Source organism: Pseudophryne corroboree, chromosome 9, assembly GCF_028390025.1.
Source record: "Pseudophryne corroboree isolate aPseCor3 chromosome 9, aPseCor3.hap2, whole genome shotgun sequence".
Taxonomy (NCBI): Eukaryota; Metazoa; Chordata; class Amphibia; order Anura; family Myobatrachidae; genus Pseudophryne; species Pseudophryne corroboree.
In genome coordinates this window covers 291593090-291620931 of record NC_086452.1, presented here as the reverse complement: position 1 = coordinate 291620931, position 27842 = coordinate 291593090, and the positions used below count along the sequence as shown (strand labels likewise).

Below are 27842 nucleotides of genomic sequence, written 5' to 3'. Positions count from 1 at the left end.
ATCAGACCCAACAGTCGCATTGCTGCATGGACTGACATTGTCTGGGCGTGCAACGCTTCCTGAGTCATGACCTGCACCTTGACCATCTTTTTCTCTGGTAAGAAAACTCTCTGTAGGTCTGAATCCAATATGGCCCCCAAATGAACCATCCGCTGTGACGGATTCAGAGACGACTTTTCCCAATTTATGAGCCACCCGTGTCTCTGTAAACAAACTATTGTCTGTTGAAGATGGCTCAAAAGTAATTCCTGCGAATGTGCTAGGATTAACAGGTCGTCGAGATATGGGAATATTCTTATCCCTTGCTTGCGGAGATAAGATGCCATAACCACCATAATCTTGGTAAACACCCTGGGTGCTGTTGCTAGCCCAAAGGGCAAGGCTTGGAACTGAAAATGTTCCTGGAGGATGGCAAACCTGAGGTAGCACTGATGAGACAGTGCTATTGGCACATGTAGGTAAGCATCTTGTACATCCAGAGATACCATGTAATCTCCCGGTTCCATAGCCAACATTATGGAGCGTAATGTTTCCATGTGGAACTTTGGGATCCAAATGCATCTGTTCAATATTTTCAGATTGAGAATTGGTCAGAATGACCCATTTGGCTTCTAGATGAGAAATAGATTGGAGCAAAACCCCTGTCCCCTTTGTGATGGAGGTACTGGGACAATCACACCTGACTGCAGTAATTTTTGGACTGCTTCTTGCAGGGCATTGGCCTTCGACTCTATACGAGATGGGCTGGTGCAAAAAAATCTTTGAGGAGGCTGCCTCCTGAATGGGAACCCATACTCCTGAGAAACCACCTTCAGCACCCAAGCATCTGTTGTCGATTGTTGCCATATGTGTGCAAAATGAAGGAGTTGGCCCCCAACCCTGGAATTCTCCAGGCGGAGGCCCGTCTCTTCAGGCTGATGGTTTCTGTTCAGGCTTGGAAGATGACTTTCTACTAGCCCATTGCCTCCTACCCCTGGCCGATCTATTGGACTGGGGCTGCTTAGCTTTGCCATTAAAATGAGCGAAAGTTTTCGCTTTGCTTTGCCATCAAAATGAGCGAAACTTTGAACCCTTAGACTTAGGGTTATAAGTAGCCGAGAATCTGACCTTCTTTGATTCAGCGTCTGATTCTAGGATATCAGATAATGGTTTCCCAAACAATATATTACCAATGTAAGGCAATGCTTCCAATTCTTTCTTGGATTCTGCATCAGCTTTCCAGGTACGTAGCCAAACTGCTCTACGAGCTGCTATTGTCAAGGCTGAAGCTTTAGAAGCAACTGTACCCATATCAATTACTGCTTCTTCCAAGTATTGGGCAGATTGTCTTAAATGGCTTAAATGATACTCTTGCTCCCGATTAGGAGAAGAGAGGCCATTCTCTAGTTCCTCTATCCATTCGCCCATTGCCTTTGCTACCCAGGCCGAAGCCATAGCAGGTCTTACCACTGCTCCTACAAGAGAAAATAAATTTTTCAAGAAGCTATCTACCCTTCTGTCTGTGACATAATTTAGTGAGGTAGATGACAGTGGTAAAGCAGATTTATGCACAAGTCGCAGTACATGTACATCTACTTTTGGAGGAACTTCTCTTTTTGAACAATTCACAGCTGGAAATGGATAATAAGAATCCCATCTTTTCAGAATCTTATACTTTCTACTGGGCGTCGCCCAAGACTCATCCATCATTTCCGTCAGCTCATCCGACGCTGGAAATTCAGTTTTAACTGACTTTGTTCGTTTAAACACAGGTGCTTTAGACTTTAACACTGTCTTGGCTGGCTCTTCCAAAGAGAGAATAGCCTTCACAGCGCCAATAAGTTCAGCTACATCCTCTGAACTAAAACTCTGCGACTGATCATCATACGGAGTATTTGAATATACTGTATCATCATCTGTTGTATCATCTTGTGTAGTCTGCCACATAGACGCTTCTGTCTTAGTCTTACCTGTCCCTTGGTTACTTGTAGAGGCTACTGGAACCAAGCCGTAGGAAGGGAGCTGCATGTATGGGTTAATAGTGTAACCTAACCCTTGGGGTGGTGCTACCGGAGTTAACCTGCCCGCTATTGGAGACAAGGTCTTTGCGAACATATTCCATGGTGGCTCTGTTGGTTGTTGAACCAAATCCTGTTTTTTACTTTGCTGAAAAGCAAAACAGTTCGCTCACAACCCCTCATAAGTGACCAACTGGTCCATACCAATTAACCCTGTCTTACAAGATAAGCATGTTAGGGATGTAGGAGTGCCTGATAAATTCTCCTCGTCACTTTGCCGCTCACAGACATGGTAATAATTTGTTAATGACTACACAATTTGTGACTGAAAATCACCTATACATGGATATATAGAAGTGAGATCAATCTGACCACAACCGTGCACATGATTTGAAGGTCAGAACAGGATTGACGACATAGAAAATTCAGCACACATACTAGCAGTCAGTCACATGTTAAGGCATTAAACATTGTCATATGAGAATACAACCCCCATAACAACTTACAAGTAAGTAGGAAAATTGTACTTCTGTTTTTAACTGTTTTTTTTTCAAACATAACATGTAGAAACCACAGTAATATACAGATCTCATTGGCGATCTCTCCAATGAACAATGGATACAGATTTTGGGATCCATTCGTTATACCACCCCATGTGTTCGATATCTGCAGGTATATTTTTATACCTTACATAGAACATATCGTACCCCAGTAATGTTGTATAGTGCACATCTTCGCTCTGATACCTGCTGTCCGAAGTGCAATGGGGAGGGTGCTGACTTTTGGCACCTATTATGGTCATGCCCAAGGTTGGCACCATTTTGGGCTGCAGTTTGGAATGATATTGTCCTTACAGAACCATCATTGCCAGTAATGAACTCTAGATTGTGCCTGTTCGGGTTAGACCTTGAAGAGACGCATTCTCTGGTCATATATCGTTATGTACTATGCTTAACCACTCTGGCAAAAGTCTTGATAGCCAGAAAATGGTTCTCCCCTGAATTACCCAATATATCTCATTGGCGGGCTCTGGTCAACGAGGTTTCTTGCCATGAACGAGCAATGTTTAGATCTAGTGACATGCTGGTTAAATTCTCTAATAAATGGGATAGATGGAATACGTCAGCCCTTGGAGTGGGTGGGACGTGATGGAAAGGGGAAGGTATCCTGTGTAATGTATACTGTAGCTAATACGGAATGTGATATTATGCCTGTTTGCTCTGGGGCGATGCGGGAAGCATGGAGGCTTTAGAAATGACTCCTTATTGTTGTATTGACTATATATATGCGTCGCGATATGTTGCCTGCTACATGTCATATCTTGTTTAACAGATATACTGTAAATCCAATGTCATTGATGTTTTTGATCTACTATTTTTTGTACTTGACCTGTTTGTTGAGCTAGGTTTAGCTGCTGTATGGTTTTTTTTTTTTGTATATGTAAAACACTATCAATAAAAAATTACTGAATTTAAAAAAAAAAATACAGATCTCATATGCAATATGTACTAAAATTAACAATTCATACTAACAAGTAGAGAGAATTTTTAGTACTGTATACCCTTCCTCCGTAGAGCGGGATACAGGGATACTCACCACACTTCCATATCCAAACAAATACGCTCGCAAGACGCTGAGTGGATTCAGACGCTACTGGTGTACACTGCTATTCAGATAACTGATGCACGACACGGACGCTCACTGACGGACACGGACGCTCAGTGACTTACACGTGTATGCAGACGCTAAGGCTTGCGATTAAGTCTAGGCGGGATCTCTAGTGTACACAACCGCAGCGTCTAAGCTGTGACCGAGTACCCTCGTGGTAGCGTCTAAGACGGAAGTGAGGTCATTCAGTTCATGGACGGGAGACACGCAGAAACTGGTCATGAACTTGGAGGAGGGACTGCCAGGAGAGCGTCTGATTCCCCCCGTTGACTTAAACTTTAAGGATCGCGGCCTCAACCTAGTCCTGGTGCCTATGATCCCTAGAGCGTAGCGCTGTTGCACTCGAGGTGTTTGGCACATCAACACACTGTTTGTAGTCTCCACCAATACAGTGTAGCTGTGTCCGGACCCCCCTAGTAAGAGGAAATCCATAGACTTACCTTCCCCCCATGCTCCGGCCACAGCCTGGTTACGTCTGCTGGACCTGCTAGAACATCCGACACAGACGCCCGTCGAGACAGCACTGTACCACAAAGGTAAGCATTGTTGCGACCCGGTGGGGAGTTGTTGGAGCGACTCTTTCCCGTATGCGTTTAAGACGCTGTTAGGAAAAGTCGCTCAAAAAACATAGTAAGACTATAAAAATAACATAATAAAAGCTTCAGGCTGCTTTATTCACAGCAGCCCTGTGACCATGGTCCAGCTTCTGTCGCACCAAACAAAAAACTGATTTGACTGAGTCAGTGGGCGGGATTATATGGTGAAGCCCCGATGCATCTTGGGAGGCCAGAAAGCTCGTGACCGTGTTGGTGCCATTTCCGCTGTCGTTCCTGCATATCCCAATGTTATCCTGTGGATAATCCTGTGGACCCAGACAGAGAAATACATTATGGCTTCTAGTCACCACCCGGCATCTTTAAAAAATGGTTTACCATTTTCCCAGCTTTTCCGTATACATCGTATATGTAGTGATACTACAGAAGAATTATTACAGATGGATAGATTGATTAATACATTTCTTGAACGCGGTTACTCTAATAAATTATTACAAGATGCCAAGAGGAGGGCATTAGCAGAACTTAGAAGTAGACAGGTAAAAATGACTTCTAGTGACAATGATAATTGGATCATTTATGTCAATCAATTCTCTACTGCTAGCCAGCAATTAACTAGGTGTGCTAAAAGACATTGGCCAGTGGTACAAGCAGACAATGTATTGTCCTCCTTGGCCTCTAAACATCTGGTACCATGTTACCGTAGAGCACGAAATCTACGTGATATTTTAGTACATGCAGATGTCTCAGATTTTGCTACATCTAAACCCAGTAATTTCCTCAGTAAAAGACCCGGTAATTATCGGTGTCTGGGCTGTACAACCTGTATTTATTTGGAAACTGGGGATACGTTTACTCACCCTCAATCTGGTAAAATTATAAGGATTTCTCATTGCCCTACTTGCACCTCTAGGTTCGTTGTGTCACAACTGAGGGCTGGAGACCGTGACTGGGAGCCTCAGTTGTAGGGGTATTTTTATTTTTATCATGTTTCATCATGTCCGATAGTTATTTAAATAAGGGACTATACGAAGGAATGTATAAATATAAGACCTTTAATTAAGCCTTGTTTGCGAGAGAATCTTCCTTATGATAAATTATTTGTAACAACGGAGTGGTTCCGATTAGATAATCAGATGGGAGAAAATATATCCATGATTACTGGGCGTCTATATCTCTAGGGTAATGATTACTCAGAGATTTGTGGACATTATCTAATGACGTCCCAGTGACTCGAGGAAATGGAACGCATAGACCATCATTATGCGCTGAGTTACCATGACTACATCTGGAAGTGTTGTTAATGGAACGCAATGATCACGTGGGCTAGGCGTAGCGGCGCCGGGTAACGCGCGCAGATGGTGTGATTTAAAAAGGCTGAAATCATGAGGTGTAACATTCTCAATTCTCCTGAGGAAGCCGCCGATAATACAGGCGGAGAAACGCGTTGAGAAGGGATACACGGATCCGGTTCTGACGGCCATTACTCTGAGGGGACACGGTGGACCAACTTGCGGCACGTATTCATTGAGGCTCCAAGGAGGGAACATCTTACGGTGAGAACAGCCAGTTCCATTGGGAGTGCTCTAGCAGCATTTGCAAGATAACAAGGTCCTTGAATTGTTGTGCCTCGCATCCCATTATAAAGATGATGATATGTTTGAGACTTACCTTAACATCATGGATATAGATTGCTGAAAATGCTGTCTACAAACACAGTAATCTTGGACCCTCATTAATAAATGATTAAACTTTGCGGGACTTACGAAATAAGGTCAATTTATGACCATTAATCATCTGAGCGAGAGCCGATCATATTAGTGTTGATTAATCCACCAGTGAGAGCTGACTGGATTTTAGTGAATGGACTGTGTTTCAATTAGTCATATTGGAGGAGACTGCTGGAATTAACTAAGGATCACAGCCACTAATTAGAACAGTGGCAAAAGTATTTTTTATCAACATACCGCTCTGAAACAAATTGAACTTGAGCTAAGGAATCAATTGTTATTTATAATAGCAGTCGGAGAATTATGTATGTCTAAATTGCTGATATCTATTATGCTAAAAATTCAATGAAGTATTGTAGACTTGAAATGATGGCAGTGATTATTGGTCATTAAGATTGGATTTTTTCAATTGTTGAATTTGGGGTGATCTTTTTACCCAGATTAAATTAATTAATTACTTCTTGTATAGAAGCTCTAATCCCCCAACGATATGACTAATAATTCACTGTTGGTGTTTTTATTGTAATATTTTTAATTATTGACACCGGCGTGTGTATACACATTTTTTTGTCCTTTTTTGTTTTCATTGTATGATTATATATTTTTTTATTATAGGATGTGGTGGGATAAATAAATATAATTTTAATATAAAGATTCTGGCAGTGCAGCGCTTCAATTGTTATTTCTTTCTTTCGTTTTTTTGTGGAGATTCAGTGATCTCCCAAAGAAGCAGCAGTACTCTAGAATCGATTAAATCTTAAAGAGAAAGATTAGACCATCCCTGAAATAGTCAGCGCCCGGCATTTGTTTATATTTATTGTATTGATTTTTTCACTGTCTACTGGGCAGCAGACTTATTATCCACGATGTCAACTTTACAATGTGTATTAGAAAGATTGGAAAGACGAAATGGTTATTTAAAAGGAAAGAATACAGGAGATCAGGGTATGACTAAAGATGATCAACCCAGTATGCATCAATTATTTAATAAACTGGAGAATGCTTGTATTTTAGAGACCAGACACTGGTGGGACCAGGTGACATTACAAAAATACCTGGACAATGGTCTAATACCGAGAGGATTACGTATCCTCAAATCAGCCACCTTTAAGGATGATGAACAATTTGTTAATGAGTGGAATGCGGCATTAGACCATTGTTCAAGGGATTTAATGACTCTACTTATCAAATATAGAGAAAACAAGGTTGACCAATTAAAATCAGAAATAGAACAGGTCCAAGAAGCATTGAAACCTTTCTCTACAAATGCGGGGTATAGGGAAAGAGATATGAAGGTAAACAATAAGATCCGGGATTTCGAACTCTCCTTGATTGAGAGAAAAGATGATAAGATGGACAGAGATAGAGATGATTATGCCAAAGGGATAGTAAGATCCTATAATAAAGAAAAAAGACCATTTAATCCCCCCCCCCCATAGAGATATGAGACAAGACTATGGGAGGAATAGAAGGAAAGACCCTAGAGAAATACAGGGAGAAACACAGGGCCAATATAGGAATATAAGATTCCAACATACCCCGATACAAAGGGGAAATAACTGGAAAAGGGGGAGACCAAGTCCGAGAAATTGGAGACACCCTAACCGATTTGAAGTCCTTACAAACGAGGAATTAAATTATGAGGGGGTAGAAACCCCAAATTGGGTTAGACAACGACCTTTTAGATCTAGACGGGCGAGTAACACATGGAGTAATGAACCATCACCAAGATTCAGGAATGATGATTTTTTAGGCCATCCTCAACAAAATCCCAGAGACCCACTCCCGAGGGGCTCCCTAAAAAGAGGAAGAGAACCAGGGGATCCAGGGGAGGACATGGGAAACATGGAAAAAAATGTCAAAATAAAATAATAGGTAAGGGTGTCTTTAATCTTTCATCTAAACAATTAAATGACCATGAATTACGCCTTTTATCGAAGGGCTTGAATTTTGCACCTAATTGCAAACCTAATATGTTCGAATTATTTGTAGACCTAAATAGGTATACTAGAACTTTAAGTAGGAAACGATACTTTGCACTAAAATCTTTGAAGACACATAACTCTGTGGAATCACCCATTATTTTAGATAGTACAGATGATGTGGCACTAGAGATATTAGAATCATTAAATACGGAGGTTGACACAGAAGTGATAGGTAATCCAAAATTGATATACGATATAAAGCAACATACCCCTTTTCGGAAGAAATCGGATTTCTATCCCCTGCAATATAGAGGTGCTTTTGTTGAGAGTTTTTATAAAAACACTCTGGAAGACTTTAGACGTATGTGTACCAAAGCTGAGAATAGCTCCTTTAAAGATAATCTGACTAAAGGGGAACGTCTAGCCATTAAGAGCCTAAGTGCTGATAATGAACTGGTAATTAAAGCAGCCGATAAAGGCGGAGGAATAGTACTGCAAAATAAAAGTGATTACCTTATGGAAGCACGGAGACAGCTAGATAATGAGTCGATTTATCGGAAACTTCCGTTTAATCCCACATCCCAATTTCAAATTAAATTGAAACAGATGCTCTCTCGAGCCGTCACCTCTGGAGTGATATCCAAGGAGACTTTTTCATTTTTATTCACTACTTATCCGGTAATACCCACCTACTATCACTTACCCAAAATCCATAAATCCATCACTTCTCCACCTGGTCGCCCAATCATTTCGGGTGTCAACTCACTAACTAATAATCTCTCTCACTATGTTGATTCATTTTTACAAGGGCACGTTAGAAAATTAAAATCATTTATTAAGGACACAACTCAATTTCTTAATTTAATTCACCAGGTAAAATGGAAGAAGGGTTATTATTTAGTCACATGCGACGTAGAATCGCTTTATTCAAATATTCCCCAAGATTTAGGAATTGAGGCTATCAAATATTATTTATCAATGGACCAGTCAGTATCAGAAGAATTATGTGAATTCATTTTGGATTCAGTAAAATTTATATTACATCACAATTATTTTGTGTTTGATTCAAAATATTATTTACAGTTGAAAGGTACAGCGATGGGGACGAGGTTCGCTCCGAGTTTCGCGAACCTATACATGGGCCTCTTTGAGGACCAGCATGTGTGGGGGGAGGGACTCGGGGCGGACCTCGTCATCTACTGTCGATTCATAGATGACATGTTTTTTATTTGGGGAGGTGAGGAGGTCACACTTATCACTTTTCTTAATGGTCTTAACACTAATCAGTTTGGTTTAAAATTCACGTACACTTATAGTTTGGAAAGTCTACCTTATTTAGATATCACCCTCGAGGCAGGGAAGGATACACTTAATACATACACATACACGAAGGAAGTGGATCAAAACCGGTATTTGAATTATCACAGTGGCCATCTACAGAAATGGCGGGATAATATCCCTAAAGGTCAATTCATCAGACTCAAAAGGAATAGTTCTACTAGGGAAATGTATAAGTTGCAAGCTAATAAACTCAGAGAGTCATTCCTGGAACAAGGGTATCCACCTAGTGTAATAGATAAAGCCTATAAGGAAGTAAGTAGTATAGAAAGGAGTGATTTGCTAAAAATGTCTAATATTAAAAAGGAGGGGTCTGTAAAAGGAAAAGATAGGGATCAATCAGCTAAATTCATTACTAAATATAATTCTCATGCCCATGAGATTAGGAATATAATTAAGAGGAATCATTCCATATTAAGAATGGATGAATTACTAAAAGAAAGTTGTCAAGATGGTGTAATTTTTCGAAAATCTAATAATTTGAAACTTAAGTTGGCCCCAAGTCATCTGAAAAGTGAAATGGTGACCAAACAAATATCTAATTGGCTACCGGAGAAACCAACGGGGTTTCATAGATGCGGAAATCTGAGATGTCAGACCTGTAGTTTCAGCAGTAAGAAAGTTGTTGGGTTCTCTTCATCTATCACAAAAGAAAATTTCGTTATAAAAGATTTCATTAATTGTCAATCATCATTTGTGATTTATATTCTAATCTGTGGTTGTGGAAAGCAATATATTGGTCGGACGACCAGAACACTACACATCAGGTTAATGGAGCATAAGAGAAGCATTATCAATAAAATAAGAAAACACAGTTTATACATCCATATTAATGAATGTGAAATGGGGGGGATACATAATATTCAGATGTTTGGGATTGACCAAATAAAGAAAACAAATAGAGGAGGAGATAGGTTTGGTCTCCTGTGTAAAAGAGAGGCCTTTTGGATTTTTTGTTTAGGAACCTTAACACCACAAGGTCTAAACGATACAGTGGAGTTAAATAACATCCATTAGTATATTGGTCATTTCTTTGGATTGGGGTTGGGTGGTCGTTTGGTATAATGAATTATTTATTGCATTATTCAACAAATAATAGGGGTATGAAGTCATCTAATTATAATAAATTGACAGTGAATGTGATTAAATTAAAGGAATAAATACGGAATCACCAGGTTATTGAATGGTCTCTAATCTTGTGCTTATATTCTACATAGAGGGTAGAATGTGAGTAATTATTGGATACAATATTAAATTGCAGTGACATCGTGGATAATAATATAAGGGATATAAAATAAAATAAAATAAAATGAATTATTACTAATGAATTGGTTAGGTATAAGAGTTAAATGTGGAATATATATTTTTATTTTTATCATGTTTCATCATGTCCGATAGTTATTTAAATAAGGGACTATACGAAGGAATGTATAAATATAAGACCTTTAATTAAGCCTTGTTTGCGAGAGAATCTTCCTTATGATAAATTATTTGTAACAACGGAGTGGTTCCGATTAGATAATCAGATGGGAGAAAATATATCCATGATTACTGGGCGTCTATATCTCTAGGGTAATGATTACTCAGAGATTTGTGGACATTATCTAATGACGTCCCAGTGACTCGAGGAAATGGAACGCATAGACCATCATTATGCGCTGAGTTACCATGACTACATCTGGAAGTGTTGTTAATGGAACGCAATGATCACGTGGGCTAGGCGTAGCGGCGCCGGGTAACGCGCGCAGATGGTGTGATTTAAAAAGGCTGAAATCATGAGGTGTAACATTCTCAATTCTCCTGAGGAAGCCGCCGATAATACAGGCGGAGAAACGCGTTGAGAAGGGATACACGGATCCAGTTCTGACGGCCATTACTCTGAGGGGACACGGTGGACCAACTTGCGGCACGTATTCATTGAGGCTCCAAGGAGGGAACATCTTACGGTGAGAACAGCCAGTTCCATTGGGAGTGCTCTAGCTGCATTAGCAAGATAACAAGGTCCTTGAATTGTTGTGCCTCGCATCCCATTATAAAGGTGATGATATGTTTGAGACTTACCTTAACATCATGGATATAGATTGCTGAAAATGCTGTCTACAAACACAGTAATCTTGGACCCTCATTAATAAATGATTAAACTTTGCGGGACTTACGAAATAAGGTCAATTTATGACCATTAATCATCTGAGCGAGAGCCGATCATATTAGTGTTGATTAATCCACCAGTGAGAGCTGACTGTATTTTAGTGAATGGACTGTGTTTCAATTAGTCATATTGGAGGAGACTGCTGGAATTAACTAAGGATCATAGCCACTAATTAGAACAGTGGCAAAAGTATTTTTTATCAACATACCGCTCTGAAACAAATTGAACTTGAGCTAAGGAATCAATTGTTATTTATAATAGCAGTCGGAGAATTATGTATGTCTAAATTGCTGATATCTATTATGCTAAAAATTCAATGAAGTATTGTAGACTTGAAATGATGGCAGTGATTATTGGTCATTAAGATTGGATTTTTTCAATTGTTGAATTTGGGGTGATCTTTTTACCCAGATTAAATTAATTAATTACTTCTTGTATAGAAGCTCTAATCCCCCAACGATATGACTAATAATTCACTGTTGGTGTTTTTATTGTAATATTTTTAATTATTGACACCGGCCGTGTGTATACACATTTTTTTGTCCTTTTTTGTTTTCATTGTATGTATATATATTTTTTTATTATAGGATGTGGTGGGATAAATAAATCTAATTTTAATATAAAGATTCTGGCAGTGCAGCGCTTCAATTGTTATTTCTTTGTTGACGGGTACCTGAATGTTGGAGGAGCAATGGGACTCCTGGACATGCGTAAAGACAGTAGCAAGGATGCCCAAAGGCGTGACCACAACAACTGGAAATATCTTTCAGTGATTTTATTAAATGAAAGTCATAAAACGTGCAAAAACAATAGAAAGTCACAAGTGGAAATTTAGGTGTGCAACTGGTTAATACCAGTAACCTGGAATGTAGAGAAAAGTTCTGTAAACTGTAAATGAAGCTAGGGTTCGCTGGAAAATTGAAATAGAAGCTGGAGTGCGCTGGAAAACTGTAGTTGTTGAAGAGTGGTTGCTGGAAAGCCGGAATACAGACACAGGTGAGTAAGGTGATGTTGTAGAGGGTTAATCACAGAGGTGTCGTGTTACACCACAGAGTAACACAGAGGAGTCAGGCTTGAATGCAGGAGAGTTCACTGGAGAATCTGTAGAAGACTGCACACAGGAACCACTGGAGACAAATGAAGCACTGACCTCTATCTGGCCCAGACACAGGATACTTATACCTGCAGCTATGCAGGCATTGGCTGGGCAATTATGCAGATTTCAGAGCCAGTCGATTGGAGGAGCTGGAACATGTGATTGCATCCAACATGGCTGCGCCCATGCTGGAAGTAAGATGGAAAACCTGGTTTGGAACACAATGTAGAAACATAGTAGTAATGGCGGCTCCGGCCGCAGAGGACAGGAGACGCCAAACAACAAGTGCATGCTGAGACACATGGAAGGCAGCGGAGGCCGCGGAGGGCGTACAACCAGAAGGCAGAATGGTGTCTCAGTACCCGGATCGTGACAGTACCCCCCCTTTTAGGAGTGGCCCCAGGACACTTCTTAAGTTTTCCTGGCCATCTGGAATGGAACTTCTGGAAGAAGACTTGTGCCAACTTGGAAGTGGGGAATCCATGACAGAATCCATCGAGGAATGAACCCACGGACGATGAGGAACAGACAAGGAAACCAGTTGCCTAGTGGGTGACTGGCGGGATACTTTGTGCTGGGCAGATTTTGGGCAGGAGGCCCCAAATTCAGCAATGTCCTTTTTTAGGGTCGGCCACCAATTTGACCTGGAAATGAATTTTAAGGTCTTGCGTATGGCCGCGTGTCCGGCAAAGCGAGAGGAATGTGCCTGATGCAAGAGCTTCCTCCTGAAAGCCGGCTTCACTAAATTTTTCCCTGGCGGGGGCATAGAGTCCATCCTCACTGCGGAGAACACCACTGGATCAACAATATAATGCTTGACAGTAGACTCAGACTCATTTTCTTGCTCCCGGGAGCGGGAAAGGGCATCAGCCTTGTGATTCGGTGACCCTGGACAAAACTGTAGTTTGGAGTCTTGGCACGGAGGAGACAGGACATCAGAAGACTTGTAGGAGGATAGACGAACTGGAAGCTCTTTTTGGAGACAGGTCTCAGAGCAGGAAGGACCCCATGCCAGGATACGGGTCGACTTCCAATCAACTTGAGGGTTATGCAGACGTAGCCATGGAAGGCCTAGGACCACAGGATGGGTGGCCCTGGGGATAACCTGGAAAGAAATCAACTCAGTATGCTGATCCCCTACCTTCAGACGGATAGGTAGGGTCTTGGAGGTAATCACCGCATCAGGAATCCTACTGCCGTCCACGGCAGATAGAGATATCGGTGATGACAGTCTCTCAGTGGGTAGAGACCACTGCTTAACGAAACTCTCTGTAATAAAGTTTCCGGCTGCTCCGGAATCCAATAAGGCAGTGAGATTCTTAGTACGCAGAGCCACCTGCAGAGAAACGGAGAGATTGCAGGTACTTGGAAATGTAGAGAAATTAGTCACTCCTAGCTGGTCTTCTCCTTGGTGGGCTAGGACTTGAGGTTGTCCCGGACGCTTGGGACAGGACTTGATAACGTGAGAAGATTCGGCACAATACAAACAGAGACGCTCAGCAAGACGTCTACTACGCTCTGCCTGAGATAAACGAGAGCGACCTATCTGCATAGGTTCCTCCCGAGACGGAGATGGCTGACGAGGAATGGAAACAGTAGGAATCCTGGGAAATGTGGATCTTCCTCGTTCAACAGCCCTTTCACGGAACCGTAAATCGACCTTAGTGCAGAGGGAAATGAGCTCGTTTAAAGTTAAAGGCAAGTCTCTAGCAGCGAGCTCATCTTTGATACGCTCGGATAGCCCTCCCCAGAAGGCTGCATAAAGAGCATCATCATTCCAGGAGACTTCAGATGCCAAGGTCTGGAATTGCACCAAATACTGACCGACAGTTCGCGTCCCCTGACGCAGCCGAAGGATCTCTGAAGAAGCTGATGTCACTCGACCTGGCTCATCGAAAATTCGTCTGAATGTTGCCACGAAGTTAGCATAGGATGACAACAGGGCATCAGACCTTTCCCATATAGGTGAGGCCCAGTCTAGAGCGGCACCAGTGAGTAGAGAAATAAGGTATGCCACCTTAATGCGATCAGTAGGGAAACTGCTGGGTTGCAATTCAAATTGGATCTCGCACTGGTTTAGGAAACCCCTGCAGGCTTTAGGGGATCCATCATATTTAGCAGGAGTCGGCAAGTGAAGATAGGGAGCAGGAACAGGTATGGTGGGTGGGGACACCACCGGAGGCGCTGGAGTCGACACACTGGACGCCCCTAATCCACGGAGGGCCACTTGAATTTCAGCCAGCCGGGAGGAGAGGTCCTGGAGACAGCGAACAACATGACCTTGAGCCGCCTCCTGACGTTCAAGGCGGATTGCCAGTTCTTGTATCAGCCCATTCGCTTGGGCCTGATCTCCGGCTGGATCCATTTGGTCAGTGCTTACTGTCACAACTGAGGGCTGGAGACCGTGACTGGGAGCCTCAGTTGTAGGGGTTGACGGGTACCTGAATGTTGGAGGAGCGATGGGACTCCTGGACATACGTAAAGACAGTAGCAAGGATGCCCGAAGGCGTGACCACGACAACTGGAAATATCTTTCAGTGATTTTATTAAATGAAAGTCATAAAACGTGCAAAAACAATAGAAAGTCACAAGTGGAAATTTAGGTGTGCAACTGGTTAATACCAGTAACCTGGAATGTAGAGAAAAGTTCTGTAAACTGTAAATGAAGCTAGGGTTCGCTGGAAAATTGAAATAGAAGCTGGAGTGCGCTGGAAAACTGTAGTTGTTGAAGAGTGGTTGCTGGAAAGCCGGAATACAGACACAGGTGAGTAAGGTGATGTTGTAGAGGGTTAATCACAGAGGTGTCGTGTTACACCACAGAGTGTAACACAGAGGAGTCAGGCTTGAATGCAGGAGAGTTCACTGGAGAATCTGTAGAAGACTGCACACAGGAACCACTGGAGACAAATGAAGCACTGACCTCTATCTGGCCCAGACACAGGATACTTATACCTACAGCTATGCAGGCATTGGCTGGGCAATTATGCAGATTTCAGAGCCAGTAGATTGGAGGAGCTGGAACATGTGATTGCATCCAACATGGCTGCGCCCATGCTGGAAGTAAGATGGAAAACCTGGTTTGGAACACAATGTAGAAACATAGTAGTAATGGCGGCTCCGGCCGCAGAGGACAGGAGACGCCAAACAACAAGTGCATGCTGAGACACGTGGAAGGCAGCGGAGGCCGTGGAGGGCGTACAACCAGAAGGCAGAATGGTGTCTCAGTACCCGGATCGTGACACGTTGTATATTATATCAAATGCCCATGCAGGCTTTTGTATGTGGGCAAGACCTCCTGTACTTTTAAGGAACGCATGGCTCAACATCGCAGTGCAGTGAAACAAATACTTGAAGGTAAATCCATTGATCAGCCTGTGGCCAGACATTTTACACTTTGTGGCCATAGTTTATTTAGTCTATGATATAAGGTGATTGACCACGTTCCTGAAAGTAGAAGAGGTGGTGATAGGAATAAGAAATTATTGCAATGTGAATCTCGGTGGATCTACCGTTTAAATTCTCTTGCTCCGCATGGGTTAAATGAATCCCTTTCATTCAGCAGTTTCTTGTAATTAGCGGATTGGTGATTTTTGGGTACCCTGTTTGATAAAACTGTGCGCACATTGTATGAATTTGTTTGTGCATTATAATAATCCTGTTTCTTTGGGGTTATTGGGAATATTTCCCATGTATTTCTGTGTCTGTTTGCTGATCGAAATATTTTATAATGTTTTACAGTCAGATCCAGGGACTTCCGGTGGGTGGGGCATCCAGCATGGCCGCATTTTAACTGAGCTTTTGGCAGTGGCTCCTATATCAGCATCCATCCAGCTCAACCTTGCTGAAAAATAAGAACTTTTTGTTATAGTGCAGAGATCTCTCTGCAAGGATCATTTTGAGACCACTATCGTCTGGGAGCACCTCTTTTACACCGGAGTCTGGCCACCCTTACTGATGGCCCTCGTGGCAGCTTGAGACGCCACGGACAGAAAACCCCTGAAGCTGCCGCAGTTACCCTGCACATACTACCTGCTTGACCCTCTTTTACCCTGCCTGTGTTATAACTGGATCTCATACCTTCTGCCTCCCAAGTTGTGACAGCTGTGGTACGGGGGAAACGGTTGCTGGCGTGCCGTGAGCACCCCTTCGGCCCTTACTCGCCCCCTGCATTGCAGGGACGGGAGAAGCAACTTGGACCCAGAGACGCGGCGTCCAGGATTGGCATTGTGAACACACTGGCAGTGCGCGGATCCGAGGAGGTGTTGGACGTGACCGGCGGTGGAGAAGCTGCTCCGGGATCGCGGTGGTCGCGGCCGGCGGTGACTGCACTATGGAGAGAGTACGGGGAGTCTTGCCCCGGGAGTGATTGCAGCCGGACTGCTGCACGTTGGGAGCGATCGTGGCTACTCCTCTCCTCTATCCCTCACATTGGAGCTTCTAGCCTAGCTATTGCCCTGCTATCACTGCCGAGGGAGATCCTGGAGGCTGTTCTATCTTGGCCTCTGTGCCCTCGTTGGCCCGCAGCGGTAAATCCTGGCACTTTTAGTGCTTGCCCCCTGTGTGCTATCTAGCAGCATGTGGCTACTCCTTGCTGGCACTGGAGTCTGTCGCTGCTTTTGAAAGACGGGAGCAACGGCTCAGATCTGTACTACTTGAGCCACGATTCTCGCTGCATGGTTCCTGAGAAGGCGCTGAGCTTCACATCTCCTCCCCAGGTACTAACATTGTTTGTCTACCCCAACTGCATCTATTACTAATGTCCCCCTCTTTATATTTCATACCCCACATACCCCGAATCTTTGAACCTCCCCACCTCTTGTGTCGCCCTTACCCCCCTTCTTCCTCACCACCACCATATATCCCCATTTACCTCATCTGCCTTCCCTGCTCTTGGCCTTCTTGCTGAGTGTGCTGGACTTAGAGACTGTGCAGAGGATATTCGCCGCATTTTGCAAACAATCTCTGTTGCTGGACACCTGCTCACGTTACAGGGATGGAACTCTAATCTTTATTTTGAGTAATAGTAAAACCTATTCATCATTAGTCTGGAATATATATACTCTGCTTTTACTTTTATTGATAGCAGATTAGGTGACTATCCATCAGGATATGCCTTCCATTCTGCTGACCTCCGTTGATACTTAATTGTGACGTTTATTGTTTTTCTTTCATCGAAGGTTATATGTGACATTTATTATTATTATTATTTTTTCTCTTTTCCATGGAAGAGTCTATGTGACGTTTATTGTTTTTCTTCCATTGAAGGTTATATGTGATGTTTATTATTTTTTTCCATTGAAGGCTATATGTGACGTTTATTATTTTTTCTTCAGACACTTCAATTCTATATTGCTTGGCACCTCAGATTGTTCTATAGCACATGTTTCTCCATACACCTGTGTTAGTTGTAGTTTGTTGCTGGAGTAATTCCCAGGTGTTGCTTATGGTATTTCATTTTTCATAAGCTATTACGGAGCCTCCTTACGTCGCCCAGCGACACTTTTCATAATTATAGATGTAATATCACTGTTTCTATGGATGCACTTTTCTTTGTAGGGATGCTGCCCAACCGGACTATGTCCTAAATAATTTGGTTTAATATCACACTACCATCTGAGCCTCATATATATCTAATTTTTATTTTATTTTATTTATATTATATACTGTTATCGGTGGCTGTTAGTTCAGTGGTTTTAGGAGACGCTGATTACTCTATACCAGTGGTTCTCAAACTCGGTCCTCAGGACCCCACACGGTGCATGTTTTGCAGGTAACCCAGCAGGTGCACAGGTGTATTAATTACTCACTGACACATTTTAAAAGGTCCACAGGTGGAGCTAATTATGTCACTTGTGATTCTGTGAGGAGACCTGCAAAACATGCACTGTGTGGGGTCCCGAGGACCGAGTTTGAGAACCTGTGCTCTATACCATATCCCCTAGGGTATGGACAAATACCTTGACAAAAACATGCCTCCAAAACAACCAAACACCTCCTATAGAGCGGGGAAAGGGAAAGAAGCATCCCCTAAGTCGGGTCCATCTTCTCCTGCTGGTCCTGAGGTGGAAACATCTAGCTTGTCTATTGATAAAAAAAAACCTTGACGGCTAAAGACATTTTGGATTTCCTTATGCCTCTACTACACAAACGATTTGATGATCTTCAAGCCCGCTTAGATGCGGGGCTGGCTCGCATAGACTCGCATGCGACACGTATCTCAACATTAGAAACGAGAATGAGTGATACTGAAGACCTTACCCATTCTTGTCAAGAGAAGGTGTCTACCCAAAGTAAATTTATACAGCAATTACAGGAAAAATTAAAGGACCTGGAAAATAGATCCCATAAGAACAACCTCAGATTTATAGGTATACCAGAGTCCTTGGCAGGTCCAACCCTTACCTCCTATCTCAGCACGGACCTCCCCACATTGCTGGGGATCATAGATGATATTGAGGTCCCATATATTGAAAGAGCTCATAGGTTGTGTGCACTGCGAAAAGGGTCACAGAAACGCTCTTGTCCAGTTATTGCCCGATATTTAGATTATAGGGCTAAGGAACAAATTCTGGCTGCATACCGTAAATCCAGGGACCTGCTTGTCAAGGGCCACAAAATCTTAATTTTCCAAGATTTCTCAGTTGCTGTGGCTCAAAAGAGAAGAGTTCTCTGAGGTCTGCTCCTATTTACATAATAAAAACATTCGATTTGCCTTATTATACCCGGCTCAATTGCGGGTCTTAGAAAATGGAAATCAAGTTTTTTTCACAGACCCAGAGGTGGCGAGGTCCCACTTTTTGACACACAGGTCACCACCAAGATCACCTACTAGCTAGGGTATCGGTCACAGGACCGCCATGGTTTAGATAGCTTCTGTATGCTCGCCTCAGAGGATATGTGTTGATTTCCTTTTTGTTTATCTTCTCTTTTCCTCTTTAAATATAGCATCCCTACTGATATTAGTGTTTAGTGTGTGCACCACTAGGCCTAGTTGGTGCCCACAATGGTTCTAGTTGTTAGGAAAATTTTAGAAAATGGAGTTTTGAGTCATTGTGGATCCTCGTTAATGTTTTACACAATACTGTTGTGCAATGTATTTTATGTCACTGTATTATCTATGCTTTTAAAATCTCTTTTGTTGTGGAGGCCTTGGGTTAGGGGGGGAGCCGTCATCGTATACCTAGTTTTATTGATTATCTGTCAGACACTTCATTGCCCCATTGGGGTTGGGTAGCCATGCCGTTCACAGATTCTTCCTCATCTGAGGTACTACCTCCAAAACCCATACAATTTATTTCCTGGAATGTTGGTGGTCTAAACTCCCCAGTCAAACAACGTCGTGTGGCCACGCACCTCAAACGCTTCCATCCAGATGTGATTTTTTTTACAGGAAACTCACTGGATGATGGGCGAAGAAAATATATTAAAGGCTCCTTGGCTTGGCTCTTGTATATCTGCTCCTTATCATTCAAAAGCCAGAGGGGTAGTCATACTTTTCCGGAAAAATCTTCCTGTAACCGTTTTGGCAGAAGTTATTGACCCCGAAGGCAGATTCATAATATTGGATATAAAGCTCTTCCATACTAAATTTACTCTTGTGAACTTGTATGCCCCGAACATTAATACACAAGTGTTTATTCAAGACATCAGTCACACTCTCCAAAGTAGAATAAATTTTCCCTTGATAGTGGGAGGCGATTATAACATGGTAGATGATCCCACAGTTGAGAGGTCACTGATGGTACCAAGGACCACTGACCCTCATAGTAAGCACTTACTGGCATTTCGAGACTCTCTAGACCTTTCCGATCCATGGAGACTGCTACACCCTGGCGACAGAACACATACCCACTTATCATTGGGCCATGGGACCCTGTCTCGTATTGACAAGTTTTTAATTGCCGATGAATTGATCTCTAATGTCACTGGGGTGGATATACTCGATATATTAATTTCTGACCATGCCCCTGTTACGTTGGCTCTCACCCACCCTCATATGCATTCAACGGATCACATTTGGCGCTTCCCCCAATATCTGGCCGACTCAGAAGACTTTAAGTTATATCTCACATACCACTGGACTAACTATGTTGATGAAAATATAGATTGGGATCGATCCGACATCTTTTGGAACACCTCTAAGGCAGTAATGAGGGGTCATATCATTAGCTATGTTACCCGGAAGAAAAGGGAATCCAAAATGGAATATACTGCACTAAAGGCAGCAATGTCCATGGCTTTCCGAACCTATACTTCCACTCCTACAGATACCGCTCTCACTGAATACAAACAAGCGAGGCGCTTGCTTGAAACATACTTAGCGACTCAGGCGAAACACTCAGTAGATTATACCAAAAATAAATTCTATAGATGGGGTAATAAGGCAGGTAGGTTACTAGCAGTTATCTCACGACCTCCCAAAAAGAGACATATTATAACTGCTTTAAATCATCCAGTGTCAGGTCATATTATTACCAAATCTCAGGAAATAGTGGCGCAATTTCAAAACTATTTTCAGTCCTTATTTAGTTCCACACAAGTGGATGCCGATATACAAGCACAATTGCTTACGAACAATGTGCTACCTCCTTTGACTCCGGATCAGAGGGAGGCCCTTGTGGGCAATGTAATGGCAGAGGAAATCAATGCTGCCATTTCCAGCTTGCCCCACGGTAAATCTCCTGGTCCTGATGGTCTGTCGGGAGACAAATTCATATTGTTCCTGCTTTATTAGAGTTGTTTTGGGCCATACATGAAAGAAGTTCTCCTTCTCCCTTATTTAATGAAGCATTTATTACCCTTATCCCTAAACCCGGTAGGGACACGAATCTTCTTTCTTCTTACAGACCAATCAGTCTGCTAAATGTCGACTATACATTATTGGCTAAAATAATGGCGTTACGGCTCCAATCTATTCTCCCAGAAATCCTCACCACGTCGCAAATGGGATTTGTGACTGGCAGACATGCGGTCAAGGCAATCCGCATAGCACTAGAGGCAGTGGCAGCATCCCACTCTCCATGTACAGACTCAAATATGCTCCTCAGCCTAGATGCCAATAAGGCTTTTGACATGGTCTTGTGGCCCCATTTGTTTACTGTGTTGGAAAAAAGGGGTTTTGAGCCTGACTTTATTAACTATATTCATTATATATACAATAAACCATCTGCTTCTCTTTTGATTAATGGGATCAGGGGTCAACGGTTCTTTTTGGAGAGGGGCACCCATCAAGGATGCCCTCTATCACCACTATTATTTAATTTAGCTCTTGATCCACTACTTCGAACATTGCAGGATTGGCCGGCCTTTCGGGGGAATAAGAGTGGGCGGACAGGAAATCAAGCTATCAGCCTTTGCCGATGATATTCTTCTTTATATATCTGGCCCCGAGCACTCCCTTCATTTTATTTTAGAAAAAATCCAATTGTTTGGCCACATTTCGGGCTTTAGCATTAACATGGACAAATCTAAAGCGCTACTGTTATATGGCAATACTACATGTCCGCATTGGAATTCCCATTTCCCACTGCATTGGCTATCAACACATATCTCGTACTTAGGAATAATGGTGCCACGATATAGATCAGAATTGTATAAATTTAATGTGAGCAAAGCCATACGTACTCTAACTGATGATATTAAAGGATGGGAACGCTTGCCACTGTCATACTTGGGCAGGACTAATCTACTTAAAATGGTGGCTATCCCGCGCCTATTATACCCATTACAAACGCTCCCTGTATTGTTGACAAAAACGGATATGCAATTGATTAATAAACTTATCAGAAATTTTATATGGGAGGGGGGCCATGCTCGTATAGCTTTACGTAAGCTTGTCCAACCCGAATCCAATGGAGGGATCAATTTCCCTGATGTGGTAGTTTATAATCAGGCCGCGCTTTTGAGACATTTGAGGGATTGGCTACAAAACAGCTCTGTTTACACGAATACGTCCCTGGAACAGGGCTTTTTACCAGACATAGACTTGACGTGTTTCCTCTACCAACATGATCAGGAGATTCCTGACCACATTAAATCGAACCCGCTTTTGTGGTCTACCAGGAGAATATGGCACATCTTGCGCCACAACGCGAAATTGAATCAATATCATTCCTTACATTTACCCTTAACCAAAAACCCTGAGTTCTTGGACGGCATGGCTGCCCACCCCTTTACTGTGTGGAGGGAGACTGGTATAACATTGATTCGATCCTTGGTATCTATGGAAGACCACCGCCTGTTAACTTTTTCTGAGATGTCTACAAAACACGCTATGGTTACCCCGTTTCCCCTGCCATTTCTGCAAACATGATTTTATGTCAGACATGTTCTTACACGTTTTGCGGAAGGAGATTGGACAAATTCCCTAGACAGCCTCTTATTAATCCCGGTACCTAGTCATAAAGCCATATCTATACATTATAGATTCTTAAGAACAATATTAGATCATGCTACTATAACAGGCGGCATGTCGAAATGGTTGACTCACTTTCCTGGTCTTACTATATCCATGATGGAAAGAGCCCTATTATACTCCCGAAAGGTCCTGTCTGCGAGTATGTATACCAAATTATTTCTGAATGTATATCATAATACTTATCTTTCCCCATTACGGCGTTTCCATAACGTCAGAGACACACTCGTGCCCAAAATGCCACCAGAGTGAGGCAGATACTTATCATTGTTTCTGGGCATGTCCCATTGTGCAATACTTCTGGCATCTCATTAGAAGATACGCAGAAGCTAAACTAATCACTTTAGTGCCATTTACCCCCAAATGGGCGATTATGGGTATCATTGATCCTGCTCTTCGAATGCCATCAGAATGTAAAAACTATTGATAGCCCTTACAGCCCAACACCGTGCAGGATGTTTGGCATTTGCCAGAAAACACCAAGATTGGCAAATTCACCACTGGCGCCCTGTGCTCTTCGCAGATGAAAGCAGGTTCTCACTGAGCACATGTGACAGACGTGACAGAGTCTGGAGACGCCAAGGAGAACGTTCTGCTGCCTGCAACATCCTCCAGCATGACCGGTTCGGCAGTGGGTCTGTAATGGTGTGGGGTGGCCAGAGGTAGCCTGACTGCCATTAGGTACCGAAATGAGATCCTCAGACCCCTTGTGAGACCATATGCTGGTGCGGTTGGCCCTGGGTTCTTCCTAATGCAAGACAATGCTAGACCTCATGTGGCTGGAGTGTGTCAGCAGTTCCTGCAAGATTAAGGCATTGATGCTATGGACTGGCCCGCCCGTTCCCCAGACCTGAATCCAATTGAGCACATCTGGGACATCATGTCTCGCTCCATTCACCATCAGACATTGCACCACAGACTGTCCAGGAGTTGGCAGATGCTTTAGTCCAGGTCTGGGAGGAGATCCCTCAGGAGACCATCTGCCACCTCATCAGGAGCATGCCCAGGCGTTGTAGGGAGGTCATACAGGCACGTGGAGGCCACACACACTACTGAGCCTAATTTTGACTTGTTTTAAGGACTTTACATCAAAGTTGGATCCGCCTGTAGTGTGTTTTTCCACTTTTCCAACTATGTAAAGAACAAAGTATTTAATAAGAATATTTCATTCATTCAGATCTAGGATGTGTTGTTTAAGTGTTCCCTTTATTTTTTTGAGCAGTGTATATACATTGTGAATGCCAAATTGCTTTCTCACAAATATTTAAAATGCCCACTCTAATATATACTGCAGACGTCAGGCGCATCTTATTACCATATACGATAAAAGTGCACTGTACATCGCAAAACACTGCATCCCATAAGAGAAAACAATACACCCACACATTATCTGAGTTCCAAAGCTCATTGATGTATATACTGTATTTGTTATTAAAAGGATATGGATTCAATATATTACAATGTACAGTATACCTATAGTTACAACTCATACAGTAAGCAGTTAATACATACAGTTACATACAGTTACATACAGTTACAGGCCAGCAATACAATACCATTCCCTCAATGCTTATGTCTCTCTCTATCTCTCTGTAAAATCATCCTGGCACTCCATCTTACTCTGAGACCAAACAGCAACTGGCCTCCTGTGTGATCAGCAATGTGTTATCTAGGTTTTGGGGGAGGAAACTTACTCATTCATGATGAGTCACTAGTCTCTTTGTATATGCTAATCAGGTTCAGCCTTGAAGACATCCAAAGGGCTGGCCTGAGCTTCCTGTCCACTACCTGTTTGGAATATCTATTGTTCTAATAAAAGTGATTTTAGCTTTTATACATTTATTCATAATTATTTGTTGCAATGTCCTACAATTTAATAACAAGTATCAAATGAATCTACACATTAATCTGCTTGCTTTAATACAAATATGACAGGTGTATCTGGTTTCTTTCAAATAATACACATACATGACATTACTTCATTATATAATTTGAAATCATCATGATGTCTGGCGCTTGATATTATTATAATTATGTACTGCATGAAATAAGTGTCGAATCCATCTCTGTGGCATGTCCGTGTAAATGCGTGTGTTACCATATATTGCTGTGCTTGCTGCGCGTATTTGCAAGTATAGCGACTCATATGTGTGTAGTTTGTATGTTCTTTTTATGTAATATTTTTGACTTCGACAACATATATATATATATATATATATATATATATATATATATATATATATGAAACGATGAACAAGAGGGAGCTCTATCATGCACGAAAATGACTTTTTTATTTACTATACAGAGTCAATTAAAGTATGAGTATAAAACATCTTCTCAGTTCACATCCAATTTACCATCTGCACCCACCAGGGATTCTTGACCGCATACAGCTTGTCACTAGCCAGCAGCATGCCGGGGCCGGGAGCTGTAGGAGACGGAGAAGAAGAAACACAGGGTGAAGATCGTGTCAGCACACCCCGCCACGACTGGTTTCGTCAGAGACTTCGTCTGGATGTGAACTGAGATGATGTTTTATACTCATACCATGTGGTTTTAAGCCAACAGAGCTATTTCTTTAGGTACTAGCATTGTACTTTAATTGGCTCTGTGTAAATTACATAAAAAAAGACAATGTCATGCATGATAGAGCACCCTCTTGTTCATCTTTTCATACAGATCCATAAATCTTGGTGGGTTCAGGGAGAAAAGAGGAGCAGCGGATTGCAATTTAAGATTCCTTGTGTTGGATTTAAATGGTTAGACAAAAGACTGTCTGCGGAGTTCAAAGAACTGTGTTTTTGTGTCCAGCACACAACAGGTGTTGGTTGTTAAAGGATTAAGCGCATGGTGTCATATATATATATATATATATATATATATATATATATATATATATATATATATATATATATATATATATATTATTTATGTGTATATAATTTATGTGTATATATATATATATATATATATATATATATATATATATATATATATATATATATATATAATTATTTATGTGTATATATATATATATATATATATATATTATTTATGTGTATATATATATATATATATATATATATATATATATAAAATATTATTATATTTTAGGCTTTTTAGCTGTTATTATTTTCATTTTACACTGGGGTGGAGCCCCTTGATGGACGGACAGATCACCCCTAGGTGGATAGAGCACCCCTTGTCAGATACACCAGACGACAAATAGAGCACCCCTGGACTGATACTGATTGGACACACCAGCCCCTGGATCAGTGGTACAAGTAGAAAAAATGTCTTATAGGTACTGTGTGCACGCGCCGAAGGCGTGCGCACCCAAAAAGCCGGGTGTGTCCAAATTCCACATGGGGCATGGTCAATGAAATGGGGGCGTGATACATATATGGGGGGGCCAGATACACAAATGCCCACATAGTGCCAGATACACAAATGCCCACACAGTGCCAGATTCACAAATGCCCCCACTGTGCCAGATACACAAATGCCCCCACTGTGCCAGATACACAAATGCCCCCACTGTGCCAGATACACAAATGACCCCACTGTGCCAGATACACAAATGCCCCCACTGTGCCAGATGTACATTGCCCCCACAGTGACAGATGTACATTGCCCCCACAGTGACAGATGTACATTGCCCCCACAGTGACAGATGTACATTGCCCCCACAGTGCCAGATGTACATTGCCCCACAGTGCCAGATGTACATTGCCCCCACAGTGCCAGATGTACATTGCCCCCACAGTGCCAGATGTACATTGCCCCCACAGTGCCAGATGTACATTGCCCCCACAGTGCCAGATATACATTGCCCCCACAGTGCCAGATATACAATACCCCACTGTGCCAGAAATAAATTGCCCCACTGTGCCAGATATACATTGCCCTACTGTGCCAGAAATACATTGCCCCACTGTGCCAGATATACATTGCCCCACTGTGCCAGATATACATTGCCCCCACTGTGCCAGATGTACATTGCCCCCACAGTGCCAGATGTATATTGCCCCCACAGTGCCAGATGTACATTGCCCCCACAGTGCCAGATGTACATTGCCCCCACAGTGCCAGATGTACATTGCCCCCACAGTGCCAGATGTACATTGCCCCCACAGTGCCAGATATACATTGCCCCCACTATGCCAGATGTACATTTCCCCACTGTGCCAGATATACATTTCCCCCACAGTGCCAGATATACATTGCCCCCACAATGTCAGACATACAATACCCCACTGTGCCAGAAATAAATTGCCCCACTGTGCCAAATATACATTGCCCCACTGTGCCAGAAATACATTGCCCCACTGTGCCAGATATACATTGCCCCACTGTGCCAGATATACATTGCCCCACTGTGCTAGAAATGGTATCCGTTCACATGGTCGACCATGTTATGGTCGACAGTCAATAGGTCGACCACTATTGGTCGACATTGACATGGTCGACATGGACACATGGTCGACACATGAAAATGGTCGACACATGAAAGGTCGCCACATGAAAAGGTCGACATGAGTTTAACTTTTTTTTCTCTTGGGGAACTTTTCCATACTTTACGATCCACGTGGACTATGATTGGAACGGTAATCTGTGCCGAGCGAAGCGAAGGCACCATGCGAGGGGACGCGGTGCACTAATTGGGGTTACCAGTCACTTTACGCAAAAAACGACACCAAAAAAAGAAGAAAAAAAAAACTCATGTCGACCTTTTCATGTGTCGACCTTTCATGTGTCGACCATTTTCATGTGTCAACCACGTGTCCATGTCGACCATGTCAATGTCGACCAATAGTGGTCGACCAAATGACTGTCGACCATAACATGGTCGACCATTCATACCGGAACCGCTAGAAATACATTGCCCCGCTGTGCCCCTCCTCTCACCTTTGCCTCTTTTGTTTCGCATGCCATGTGAGAGGAGGAGAGCGCAGCACGTGCCTCTCCTGC

General features: G+C 42.5%; 1 long non-coding RNA gene across 8 annotated transcripts in view; it reads right to left on the bottom strand.

Annotated features, from left to right (window-relative positions):
- LOC134958037 (uncharacterized) overlaps window positions 1-27842 on the bottom strand; it is a 133706-nt gene that overhangs the window by 59814 nt on the left and 46050 nt on the right. The window contains exon 6 of one of the 8 annotated variants that reach the window (XR_010186851.1): window positions 22037-24002. The exons of 6 other annotated variants lie outside the window; for them this stretch is intronic. This is a non-coding gene — a long non-coding RNA (uncharacterized LOC134958037). Of the gene's footprint in view, window positions 1-22036; window positions 24003-25213; window positions 25300-27842 lie in introns of those variants that run through there. One more of the 8 variants, XR_010186852.1, reaches the window with a different exon arrangement.